This window comes from Archocentrus centrarchus, chromosome 16 (assembly GCF_007364275.1).
Source record: "Archocentrus centrarchus isolate MPI-CPG fArcCen1 chromosome 16, fArcCen1, whole genome shotgun sequence".
NCBI classification, from domain to species: domain Eukaryota; kingdom Metazoa; phylum Chordata; class Actinopteri; order Cichliformes; family Cichlidae; genus Archocentrus; species Archocentrus centrarchus.
In genome coordinates, this window is record NC_044361.1 from 717993 (window position 1) to 731585 (window position 13593).

The window sequence follows — 13593 nt, forward strand, 5'->3', positions numbered from 1 at the left end:
GTGTGAGGGGTCCTGGAGGATGTTCTGTGCCCTCCTCTGGCAGCGGGCATTGAACAGTTCCTGGAGGGAGGGCAGGGGACAGCCTATGATCTTTTGAGCCGTGTTGATGATTCGCTGGAGTGTTTTCCTGTCTGCTGCTGTGCAGCTGTTGAACCACACGCACAGACAGTAGGTCAGAATGCTCTCTACACAGCAACGGTAGAAGGACACCAGCAGATTCTGGGTCAGATAGTTGCTCCTAAGAACCCTCAGGAAATGCAGTCTCTGTTGGGCCTTCCTGTAAATGCTGGTCGTATTGATACTCCAGGTCAAATCATCCTGCAGATGTACTCCCAGGAACCTAAAATCTGAAACCAGCTCTACTTCATCCCCCTCGATGAACAGAGGTTGAATGACATGTGTTGTCCTCCTAAAGTCTACTACCATCTCCTTTGTCTTAGTGGTGTTCAGGATCAAGTTATTCTCACTGCACCACCTTGACAGCCGCTGCACCTCGTCCCGGTATGCTGACCCATAATGCACTGTTTCTTCTCATTCACGTTATTTACTTTGTTTATACTCCACTCTGCATTTAATCATTAATTGATATTAATCTCTGGCTCTCTTCCACAGCATGTCTTTCTCTCCCCTCAGCCCAACCGGTCGCGGCAGATGACCCCCCCCCCCCCCCCCTCCCTGAGCCTGGCTCTGCTGGAGGTTTCTTCCTGTTAAAAGGGAGTTTTTCCTTTCCACTGTCACCAAGTGCTGCTCATAGGGGGTCGTTTTGACTGTTGGGTTTTCTCTGTATTATTGTAGGGTCTTTACCCACAATACAAAGCGCCTTGAGGCGACAGTTTGTTGTGATTTGGCGCTATATAAATAAAATTGAATTGAATTGAATTGAATTGAATTGTTTTCTAACTCCTGATTCCCCACTCCATTCCAGTAGGTGGTAGTAATGCAGCTCTAAGCTGGTTTGGTCAACCGTAAACCCACAAGAACAAGAAGACGACTGAGCCCTGTAATGCAGCTAATGTGAGCGAAACGTTGTTTAATGTATCGGATTACATTTTTTTATTTCTTTCCGATATCCGATCCAGTAATTTAGGCCAGTATCGGACCGATACCGATACTGAATATCGGATCGGCGCATCCCTAGTAGTGACTGGGAGCATAATCATGTAATACTCGATAGCAGCAGGTAGCGAATTGCATTGTACATAGAGACGAGAGAATTGAGCTGTGTTTCCATACGGAACGACTCGCCGCGATTTGACGGCATCTCCATTAGAATCAGGAACACTTTGCCGGTCCTTTTTCCGTACTCACTCACCCGAGGTTCTAAGCGATCCGAGGCGATACAAAAATGTTACGCCGAGTACAGCGTGCCACTGATTGGCCAGGGAGTGTGGTCACTAGCGGAGGCATGAGAGCGACTCCTTCACCAGAATCATTAAAACCCCACAGCAAGAAACTGGAGGCACGAAAAGCACCGGTTGAATGCCCAGACCGACAGTTCTCAGCGGTAGTTCTGCAACATGAGAGCCATCTGAAACACACACACAGCATACTTATTATAAAGTTAACAATGATAACCTTCATCCATTAAAACATTGTACGGGGACTTATGCATGATGATGATATTAAACTGGCATTAGCTGTGAGCTTGTCTCTATCTCATGTATTGTTGTGTTGTGTTATTCCTGGTAATAGAATGATTTGGGACAGAATTAGAGTTTGCAAAACACTGAAGTTTTCTACTATCAGACCATATTGTTGTGGTATTTGTTATGTTCAAGCTGTGTTTTTGAAGTGGACATGTTAAGTGCACTTTTTATTTGAAAGAAGATATATATTTTTTGTGTTTATTTGATTCCCATTTAAGACACTTTGATAAGAATGACTATATTGTTAATATAGTATCAGAGTATCATTTTTTAACATTTTTGGCTGGTGTTGTGCCTCGTGATTTTTTCAATGGAAAAAATGTACCTTGGCTCAAAAAAGGTTGAAAAACACTGAAATAATCACTTGGCTCTGATTTATTTTCAGATGTATTTTTTTGAGCATGCAGGTTTGCACACACTAAAGCAGTTTGGCTCTTTTGTTTTGCTGTGATATTAATATAGAATTATGAGTGGTATTTGTTAAATGCAGCAGAGGCGTCGGCGTTGCAGAGAGACAGAAATAAGTGAGTCGCTGAGCAGTGATGGTATAGTTACCTTGAAAAAGTAGTCCGACTACTGATTACTGATTACTCCTTTAAAAAGTAACTTAGTTACTTTACTGATTACTTAATTTTAGAAGTAACTAAGTTAGATTACTAGTTACTTTATTAGTTACTTTCAACAGCTGCCGGTCTTGTGCCAAAAGTGATCGTCTGTCATAAAGTGATTCAGATGTTTCTGTGTGCTTTTATGTGTAATGTCTTTGCTTATATTGCTAAACTGAGTGCAGTCAAAATGATTTATGAGTGGCTTGGCCACTTCAAATATCTTTATATAACTGTGATGTTATATTTGTTGTGATTTCTGCAGCCTCTGAGCCAGATTTCTGTTTAAAAAGACATTTTTAATGTCAGACAGTTTTTACCTTGGAAAAAAAAAAAAACGAATATATAGAAATCACTTTGCCAAAAACTGAGTGGAGCATCTACCACTCAGTTTGAGTGGTCATGAATCACCTGATATCATTCATGAGAGATGTGTTTGATATATACTTCACAGATTATAGGTCAACAAGTCATTTACAGCCATTTAAATACAGGCAATGATTTTTATTTATTTATTTTTTTTGGCAAATACCGAAAATTGCTGTTTGGCAGACGATCACTTTTTGGCACAATACCAGTCTCTACTACATACTATAGTAGAGGGCTTTTCAACTTCTTCAGCTCTCCCCCACTTGGGTGCTGGGGGGCTCCTGCATTAGCCGCAGCTCTGCTTCGCCACTGTTGCGACTCGCTCTGTAAGTTTGACTGCGCCGCGACTCCAGATGTTACTTCATGTCTGACGTAGTGTTTTTGAAGCTAGATAGCACTTTGTCGCCAGCACAAAGTGCACAGCTAACCTTGATGTTGTCATCTTTAGCTGACACAGACTCACTATAGTGTCTGTATTTCAGCTGGAAAACGCGCATCTCTCTCCTCCCTCCATTGTTTACGTTTGTGTCGCTGTGCTGTTATTGTCCTCATGCTGAAAACGGGATTTAACTGTCGCATCTGCCAGATGTCACTCCCCGAGATGCAAGAAGAAAGCAACAATATATCTTTGTACTGAGGAAAATGACAACAATAGTAACGCACAGTTACTTGGATAAGTAACTTTAATCTGATTACTGGACTGCAAATAGTAACGCCTTAGATTACTCGTTACAGAGAAAAAGTAGTCAGATTAGAGTAATGCGTTACTAAGTAGCGCGTTACTGACATCACTGTCGCTGAGTCTCTTCAGCCTTTCTGGCATGTTTATTGCAAACTTCAACGAGGGTACGATCAATTTCACTCAGAGCGCCGTCATTTTCAACGTACGTCCTGACCTAATGACGCCACATATGTGTACACCAGAAGCAGCAAAATAAAAACACAACAGTAGGTGTCAGTATTGGAGCATGTTTTTGAGTAAGAGCATCAATAACAGTGAAGTTTAACAGTGCTGTATTAAATGGCAAAATAACATATTGAGATTCATGCAAACACAGAAACAGGCATGTTTACAGCCACTGCATGATTTTATAGTGTGGTTTCTTGATCTTGATGCCATGATGTTGTGTTTGAAGAAATTCTTGGTCAACACAGTCTTTATAGAATAACATAAGGTTTATTACAAAAAAGACAATGTCAAACAGACGCTCGAGACATCTGGGTAAGAAGAAAGCCAATGATCTTCTACACACTGAACAAAGAAACTTACAGCCTTATATAGGCTTTAACATCTGATAAACATGTTGTCACATCTAGACTGGTTTCTACCAGTTTTTGGTGGGACTCAAAGACCCCCAATAAATACCTTTCCATTTTTGGTAAAGATAAGCAATGCAGATGAGCTCCCAAACTGAGAGGCCCCTTGCTGGAATTTTCCTACACCTTTAGGTGACAACATAAATGCAGTTTCACATAGGCATTTCAGACACTACATATTCCCCCCTTCGAGACTTCAAACTAAGTCTTGAAAGACAAAGAACACAGGAATGTTTACGATTACATCAAACAACAGTTTCACTCATAACTTAATTTTAACAAAGGCTTTTTCTGACTTCCTGTGAGGTGTGGGAGCAAAAAAACCCGGCCTGGCAGCTTTCTTTCTTCAATGACCATCTTAACACAATCAAGACTGGAAAAATTCTCCCACGACCCTGCTGCCCACAGCGATCACCTTTGGCACCCCAGAGGAACTCAAAAAGAAAAAAGGGAGTAATAATGATTGTCATGTGACCATTTAGCAAATACACAAGAAAGCCTCAGTAAATAAAATCAAAAAAGTGTCCATTAGATCAGCTGGTCGACCCATCGGACCTCTCTATGGACATATCCCTAACTATCATCCCTTTCTTTCCCTACAATCGAGCAAAAGAAAAAAACATCTGAGGTCCCAGTGTACTTATCAAATGACAGAAACATCATTCTTCAGAATGGCTAATTAAAAGTGTTATACATTCAAATATTACTTCTACAATGAACATCTCTAAACTATAATTCATACATTTCAAAATAATGAATCAGTCTTTATTATTGTTTCAAACATAAGAATGACACTGCAACTCTTCAGCAGCATTGACTCTTGCTGTGATGCCATGTTGAATCTCATCCTTTCATCACAGCATCCCCATTCAGAGTCCTTCAGTCCATTCTTATTGTATAATCTCCTGAGCTCAAAATTCTCCTGAGTCTCTTTCTAAAACGAGAAGAAACACTGAACAGTATCTTTTGTAACAATAATGCATGCAATATAAAACATCAAATATTGATTATCATCTTCTAAATAAATGTAAATTTCCAATATCCTATTTTATAATTTTCCAATTACTTTTTCCCATTCTATTCCCCCCTTGGGAAATCACCACTTGTATATAAGACATAAACAAACAAAGAAAAATTAATAATGGTTAGTAAGGGTTAATTAAGAGAAAACTAATAATAAAAACAGATGTGAAAATTATAATAAGACTAAATATAAAAGATCTACAATGAAGATCTACGATTCACGGATCTACTCCTCCGTGAATCGCCACCTTATCGTGGTGGAGGGGTTTGTGTGTCCCAGTGATCCCAGGAGCTATGTTGTCTTGGGGCTTGTTCCCCTGGTAGGGTCTCCCATGGCAAACTGGTCCTGGGTGAGGGTCCAGACAAAGAGCAGTTCAGAAGACCCTTATGAGTGAAAAAACAAGGGAACAGTTTACCCTGCCCGGGATAGGGTTACCGGGGCCCCACCCTGGAGCCAGGCCTGGGGAGGGAGCTCGAGGGAGAGCGTCTGGTGGCCAGGCATTAGCCCGTGGTGCTTGGCCGGGCGCAGCCCGAAGAGGTTACATGGGCCCGCCCTCCTGCAGGCCCACCACCCGCAGGAGGTGTCGTAGGGGTCGGGTGCATCGTGTGTCGGGCGGTGGCCGAGGGCGGAGGCCCTGGCGGACCGATCCCCGGCTATCGAAACTGGCTATTGGGACATGGAATGTCACCTCTCTGGTGGGGAAGGAGCCTGAGCTAGTGCGTGAGGTTGAGAGATACCAGCTAGATATAGTTGGGCTCACCTCAACGCATGGCCTGGGCTCTGGAACCAGTCTCCTGGAGAAGGGCTGGACTCTGTTCCAGTCTGGAGTTGCCCTCGGTGAGAGGCGGCGAGCTGGGGTGGGTATTCTTGTATCCCCCCGACTTGCTGCCTGTACGTCGGAGTTTTCACCGGTGGACGAGAGGGTAGTTTCCCTGCGCCTTCGGGCTGGGGAACGGGTCCTGACTGTTGTTTGCGCTTATGCGCCGAATGACAGTTCAGGGTACCCACCCTTTTTGGAGTTGCTGGGCGGGGTGCTGGAGAGTGCTCCATCTGGTGACTCCATAGTCTTGCTGGGAGACTTCAACGCTCACGTGGGCAATGACAGTGAGACCTGGAGGGGCGTGATTGGGAGGAACGGCCTGCCCGATCTGAACCCGAATGGTGTTTTGTTATTGGACTTCTGTGCAAACCACAGTTTGTCCATAACAAACACCGTGTTCGAGCACAAGGATGTCCATAAGTGCACATGGCACCAGGACACCCTAGGTCGCAGGTCGATGATCGATTTTGTAATCGTATCATCAGATCTGCGGCCGTATGTTTTGGACACTCGGGTGAAGAGAGGAGCTGAGCTGTCAACTGATCACCACCTGGTGGTGAGTTGGATCAGGTGGCGGGGGAAGATGCTGGACAGACCTGGCACACCTAAACGTATTGTGAGGGTGCGCTGGGAACGCCTGGCAGAAGCCCCAGTCCGGGAGATCTTCAACTCCCACCTCCGGCAGAACTTCGACAGCATTCCGAGGGAGGCTGAGGACATTGAGTCCGAATGGACCATGTTCCGCACCTCCATTGTTGAGGCTGCTGCTCAGAGCTGTGGCTGCAAGGTGGTTGGTGCCTGTCGTGGTGGTAACCCCCGAACCAGATGGTGGTCACCGGAGGTGAAGGGAGCCATCAAGCTGAAGAAAGAGTCCTATCGGGCTTGGTTAGCTTGTGGGACTCCGGAGGCAGCTGACAGGTATCGACAGGCCAAGCGGACTGCAGCTCGGGTAGTGGCCAAAGCAAAAACTCGGTGGTGGGAGGAGTTCGGTGAGGCTATGGAAAAAGACTTTCGGACGGCATCGAAGCGATTCTGGCAAACCGTCAGGCGACTCAGGAGGGGAAAGCAGTGCTTCACTCCCACTGTTTATAGTGCGGGGGGGGGGGGGGTGCTGCTGACTTCAACTGAGGGTATAGTCGGACGGTGGAAGGAATACTTCGAGGACCTTCTGAATGCCACTGACACGCCTTCTGTAGTGGAAGCAGAGTCTGGGGATGAGGGGGATGACTTGACCATCACTGGGGGTGAGGTCACTGAGGTAGTTAAACAACTCCTTGGTGGCAGAGCCCCTGGGGTGGACGAGATTCGCCTGAGTTCCTGAAGGCTCTGGATGTTGTAGGGCTGTCTTGGTTGACACGCCTCTGCAACATCGCGTGGAGATCTGGGGCAGTGCCATTGGATTGGCAGACCGGGGTGGTGGTCCCCATCTTTAAGAAGGGAGACCGGAGGGTGTGCTCCAACTTTCGGGGGATCACACTCCTCAGCCTCCCCGGTAAGGTCTATGCCAGGGTGCTGGAAAGGAGGGTGCGTCCGTTAGTCGAACCTCGGATTCAGGAGGAACAATGCGGTTTTCGTCCTGGTCGTGGAACGCTGGACCAGCTCTTTATCCTCTCAAGGATATTCGAGTGTGCGTGGGAGTTTGCCCAACCAGTCTACATGTGCTTTGTGGACTTGGAGAAGGCATTCGACCGTGTCCCTTGGGGTGTCCTTTGGGAGGTTCTGCGGGAGTATGGGGTGTCTGGCCCATTGTTGCGGGCCATTCAGTCCTTGTACAACCACAGTGAGAGCTTGGTCCGTATAGCCGGTAATAAGTCGGATTCGTTTCCTGTGGGTGTTGGACTCCGTCAGGGCTGCCCTTTGTCACCGATTCTGTTCATAATTTTTATGGACAGAATTTCTAGGCGCAGCCAGGTGGCGGAAGGCTTCTTCCTTGGTGGCCTCAGAGTCTCATCTCTGCTTTTTGCAGATGATGCGGTTCTGTTGGCTTCATCGGGGGGGGCCTCCAGCTCGCAGTGGAACGGTTCGCAGCCGAGTGTGAAGCGGCTGGCATGAGAATCAGCACCTCTAAGTCTGAGGCCATGGTCCTCAGCCGGAAAAGGGTGGAGTGCCATCTCCGGCTCAGGAACGAGTTCTTGCCTCAAGTGGAGGAGTTCAAGTATCTCGGGGTCTTGTTCACGAGTGATGGGAGAAGGGAACGGGAGATCGACAGGCGGATCGGGGCTGCTTCTGCAGTGATGCGGACGCTGCACCGGTCCGTCGTGGTGAAGAGGGAGCTTAGCGTAAAAGCGAAGCTCTCGATTTACCGGTCGATCTACGTTCCTACCCTCACCTATGGTCACGAGCTTTGGGTAGTGACCGAAAGAATAAGATCGCGAATACAAGCGGCAGAAATGAGTTTCCTTCGAAGGGTGGCTGGCCTCTCCCTTAGAGATAAGGTGAGGAGTGCGGCCATCCAGGAGGGGCTCAGAGTAGAGCCGCTGCTCCTCCACATCGAAAGGAGCCAGTTGAGGTGGCTCGGGCATCTGATTAGGATGCCTCCTGGCCGCCTCCTGGGTGAGGTGTTCCGGGCATGTCCCACCGGGAAGAGGCCCCGTGGCAGACCCAGGACACGCTGGAGAGATTATGTATCTCGGCTGGCCTGGGAACGCCTTGGGGTCCCTCCGGATGAGCTGGAGGAGGTGGCTGGGGAGAGGGAAGCCTGGGCTTCTCTGCTTAGGCTCCTGCCCCCGCGACCCGGCCCCAGATAGGCGGAAGAAAATGGATGGATGGATGGATAAAAGATCTAATAGGATTACACATCAAGGTGAGTTTTGGTCCACCACTCCTTCCATCACCACATCATTATCAACATCCAAGTCAGTTGTCTGCATGCTGACAAATCTTAACTACACAATTTTTCAAAACCCCATTCATTTTTTCACAATTCCTTGGCTCTGTAGATGATAAACATCACCAAGGCGCTATTTAATTCCCAGTTTTTTTTCCCAAGATCAGTCTCACAGTCTTATCCACAAACTCTTTTCCATTGTCTGAAAACATCCAATCTTAAAATTCCCATCTGCTTATCACTTCTCTGGACAGAAATTTAGCAAGAAATTGCACTTTTATCAATGCATAGCCAACGCTCAATTTGTCATTCACTCGATTACAGGATCTATCGGACCAATACTCCCGATCTGCCTCATGCAATGGCAGAGCATACAAATCTGACCTAAGTCTGGAGTCTCTCAGCCTCTCACATACAATCATGTGGTTCACAGTCTTTTGGTTTTGGCAAATTTTTTGCTAGATTAGCTGCGACGCACCTCACTAGGGTGACATCTTCTTGCTCCAAGAGCCTATGATAGTCTCTAAGTCTAGACATAGTCAATGTAAATTTGCCATAATTCAGCAAGTTTCTAAGACTATGATGAGTAAGAATTGTCACTGGATACCCCATCGTGACCAATGATGCTTTATCATACATTAGAGAGACTCCCACTAAAGCTCTGTAGCATAGTGGTAGTCCCATTTCCACTTCTGAATAGGCGGTGGAATAGTAAGAAATAGGCTGGGGATTTGTTCCTGTTCCAGTTGGCTGACAAAGAACTCCACATGCATACTTACCACTAGTAGAGGCAGACACATACAACAAAAAATTCTTAGAATAATTTGGAAGCGCCAATGCTGGGGCTTCTTGTAGCCTCTGTTTAATTGTTTCAAAGGCCAAAATGCCATCTTGCGTCCAAGAAAGATTACAATGAAGTTGAGCATTTCCCATATCTTTGATCATGGCTCTTAAAGGTCCTGTTAAACTGGCATAATCTTCAATCCATGCTGATGAATAACCAGCAATTCTCTGCTTCCAAGAGTCCTTCAATTTGTGTCTTGATTCCTTGATTCCTTAGATTGCCTCTTCTTTTGAATATTCATCCTTCCAGGGGGGTCTTTCAACACTTTATTGAAGATATGAGGGCTGTGCTTAAATCCTTGAGTAGAAATCATTTTGATAAATTGTCGATCCTCAATCAACCAGATGGCATGATTCTCTTTGAGTGGAGCAAAAATAGCTCCTCCTGCTTCTTTCATCATTTCTCCTAGGTCCTTCTGCTCATAATACTCGGACACCAGCAGAGTTACATGTGGCACACTTTTCTCAATGTTGAATTCCTTCTGCAAAAATTCACTTTCCTCTACCTTCATAGCTGCTCCTTGTGGTCCCAAAATTATGCAGTTTGAAGAGAGTTGAACCTGTTCTGGTTGACAACTCAACCATTCTTCTAAGTTTGATTCTGTAGCACCTTTAAAGTACTTAAGTGTGCAATGCAACAGGGGAATTCAGGAAGTTTTGCTTTTGGCATATTTGCCACAATGAATTTTTCCCATGACTTGACTGGCTCCATGAAGCCTGCGCTCAAATTTCCAATCCAAAATACTATTGATCCTTCAGTTTCTGTCGTCATCCAAAATTGATGTGCAGTATCCTTTGACATTTCCACTAGACAGCCGTCCGGTGTACACTTTATTATGCAGTTTAATTTACACAGAGCATCTCTACCAAGAAGAGCAATGGGTGTGTGCTCTGATACCAATATAGGTAGCGTAGTCTTTCGGTTTTTATAGCAGAGCTCAATTGGTTTAGTTAGAGGAATCAGCTGTTTTACTCCCTCAAATCCGATTGTCCTTACATATTGTCCAGACATGGGGAGGTGTGTAGCATCCTCAGGTCTCACACAGGTAAAGCTGCTCCGCTATCTGCCATCATCTCCAGTGGGTGGTTATTCACTTCCACCTTTACAGTTGGATCTTTCTCTGGTCCTGATGCTACCAGCTGACACCTCCCGCTCTGATTCTCTGGGCATCCCTAAAATCCTAGTTCCGGCCCCCTGAAAGGGTTTGCCGGGCCTCTGGGTTCGCTTGGTTGACCTCTAGCTCCTCTGAATCTGTTGCAATCATGAGCAAAATGGCCAAATTGTCCACAGTTATAACACCCCTCTAAAAACTGTTGCAAATTGAAATTAAAACTACCTCCTCTTCCTCTTCCAAAATTTCCTCGTCCTCTTTCCCTCCAGGGTTGCACTGGATTATACACTGACTGAGGGTAAGAGGCCACTGGAACCACCGGTGTTGGCTGAAACAGTTCTGGCTGAACCTGTTTTGGCTGTAGCTGTGATTCTGGTTGATCTGATGGAGGCTGGCTCTGCATGACCACAGCTTGCTTCTTTTCTTTTTTCTTATTCTCTCCCAGTTGTATCTGGTTGAGCTTTCTGAGTATCTCCTGGTCCTGTTCTTTCTGGTTGCATTCTGGTTGCATTTCCGGTACAGCTCCACCTGATGGGCAATGTGGTCTGTATACACACCCTTTTCCATGCTTCCAAGGCCAACTACCTCTGCCAATCTGCTTCTTACTGGCAAAGGTAGTCCCTTCTGTATTTTAGCTCGCAAAATTGATTGTTCCATTTGATTTAAATCGAGATCATTTCTGGTGACATTTTTCCAGGTCTGAAGTGCTCTAGACACATAAGCTCTCATCCTTTTCATCCTGTCCCAGTGGCTCAATAAAAATATTGTCAGGATGCACATTAGTTGGGAATGTATCCCTCAATTCTCGCCACATTCATCCTCTGCTTGCAGCAAAAATTTCTGGAGTCAGGAGAGGTGGAGTAGTCAGGAGACTATGCTGTTGTCACGCGAGACTTTGTGAATCTCGGCAGTATCGTTAATGGCGGCGTGACTCTATCAACAAACATTTGCGTGATTAGCCTTTTTTTTTTTCGCCAATTTATAACTAGACAGGCTTAAAACTTAAAAATATAGGTAGTTTCTTAGCCTAACTTAAATTATTTTCAACAATCTGGAGGACGGTGAAGAGGACCTGGATAGTTTGCTGCGGTACATCGACGGGTGTTTTGAGCGAGTCGTCATGGGGAAAACAGACAAGACGCCGACTCCCTCCACCAGCAAAGGAACGCCGTCCACAAAAAGAAGCCGCCCAGAAGATTCCCCAGAGGCAACTTCGCCACCCACCACCAATATTGTGGACATTCTGGAGTCCATTAATAACAAATTGTCCAGCTTTGACGCCCGCTTGGCCCTGGTTGAAATCCTCCACAAGGAGTTTCAGGCCCTGCGGGAGTCAGTCGAGTTCAGCCAGCATCAGGTGGAAACACTGGCTGCTGAAAACGCTGTCCTCAGAGAGTCGGTGAATTCCCTCACCGAGGAAACGACCCGGCTCTCAGAAGAAAATAAGAAAATTAAAGAATCGATTATCGAGCTTCAGGCCCGCAGCATGAGAGAAAATCTTGTGTTTTCAGGTATCCCGGAGAAGGCAGAGGAGGACCCGGAGGCTACAGTGAAGGAATTTATCCAAACTCACCTGAAGCTCCCGGAGGACGCCGTGAAGACCATCGCCTTCCATAGAGTCCACCGCCTGGGAGGGAAGCGACCCGGAGCACGCAGACCCAGACCGATCGTGGCCAAATTCGAACACTTCAAAGAAAAAGAGCTGGTGAAGAGCCGCGGCCGGGAGCTGAGAGGGACGGACTTCAGCGTCAATGACCAGTTTCCAAAGGAGATTCTGGAGCGACGCAAGGCCCTATTCCCCATCCGGAAGAAGCTCATGCAGGGAGGCTCCCGGGCTGTCATCGCCGTGGACAAACTGTATGTGAACGGACAGCTTTACCGAGACAAAAACACCACGCCATGGCTCTGCTGATCGATCAGGTGATCTGTGTCCATATTAACGTTCTTTTCTGAGTTTTTTTTTCATCCATCTAAACAGTACCATTAAATAAGAAGAAGAAGAAGAAGAAACAGCCTTTATTGTCCCACAGAGGGGAAATTTGGGTGTAACAGCAGCCGCAGTTATTATAAATATAAATAAAGATATAATAATTCACACTATTAAGAAAAGAATATATATAAAATCAACAAACAATATTAACCTTAATACTACTAATAATAACACTATATACAATGTACATGATGTGCCTGTGTGTTGAACCTTAACAGGCCGGACTATTTACAGTATATTATATATTATCCTACATTGTGTAGGTTATTGTGGTTTTTGTTGGGAGCAGTGATGGTTATAAAGTCTTACAGCTGCTGGGAGGAAGGATCTGCGGTAACGCTCCTTTGTGCATTTAGGATGCAGCAGTCTGTCACTGAAGGAGCTCTCCAGCTCAGCAACAGTTTCATGCATGGGATGGGAGACCTTGTCCATCAGTGATGTTATTTTGGTCAGAGTCCTTCTGTCTCCCACCACCTGCACTGAGTCGAGAGGACATCCTAGGACAGAGCTGGCTTTCCTGATGAGCTTGTAGTCTAAATCTGTCTAAGTAGTACCATTAACGCCAACGAGTCAGCATAGTACCGTGATCGTTTGTTTGTTTGTTTGTTCTGTTTTGTTTTCCCCTCATCTAATTTCATTCTTATGTCACTTAGGTCACTTTTTACACGTCTTTTTTCTTTCTGCACTCAGCAATATGTTTACGTCACTTACAATGCTACAGTTTACTACACTAACATACAGCGCAGATGCACACACACCAACATACAGCGCACATACACACGCACACATCAATATAAAGGGCACACGCCAACATACAGAACATATGTACACACACACACACATCCTTAGTGAGCACACAACAGTCCATCAGTTAGTTTAAATATGAGCACACTCAGATTTGTCTCATGGAATGTGCACGGGGCTGGTTCGAGGGAAAAGAGACTAAAAATTTTTAATCGGTTAAAAGACTTAAAAGCAGATGTTGTTTTTCTACAGGAGACACATGTGTCCAAAACATCTGTGCTCACTCTTTCCTCTCC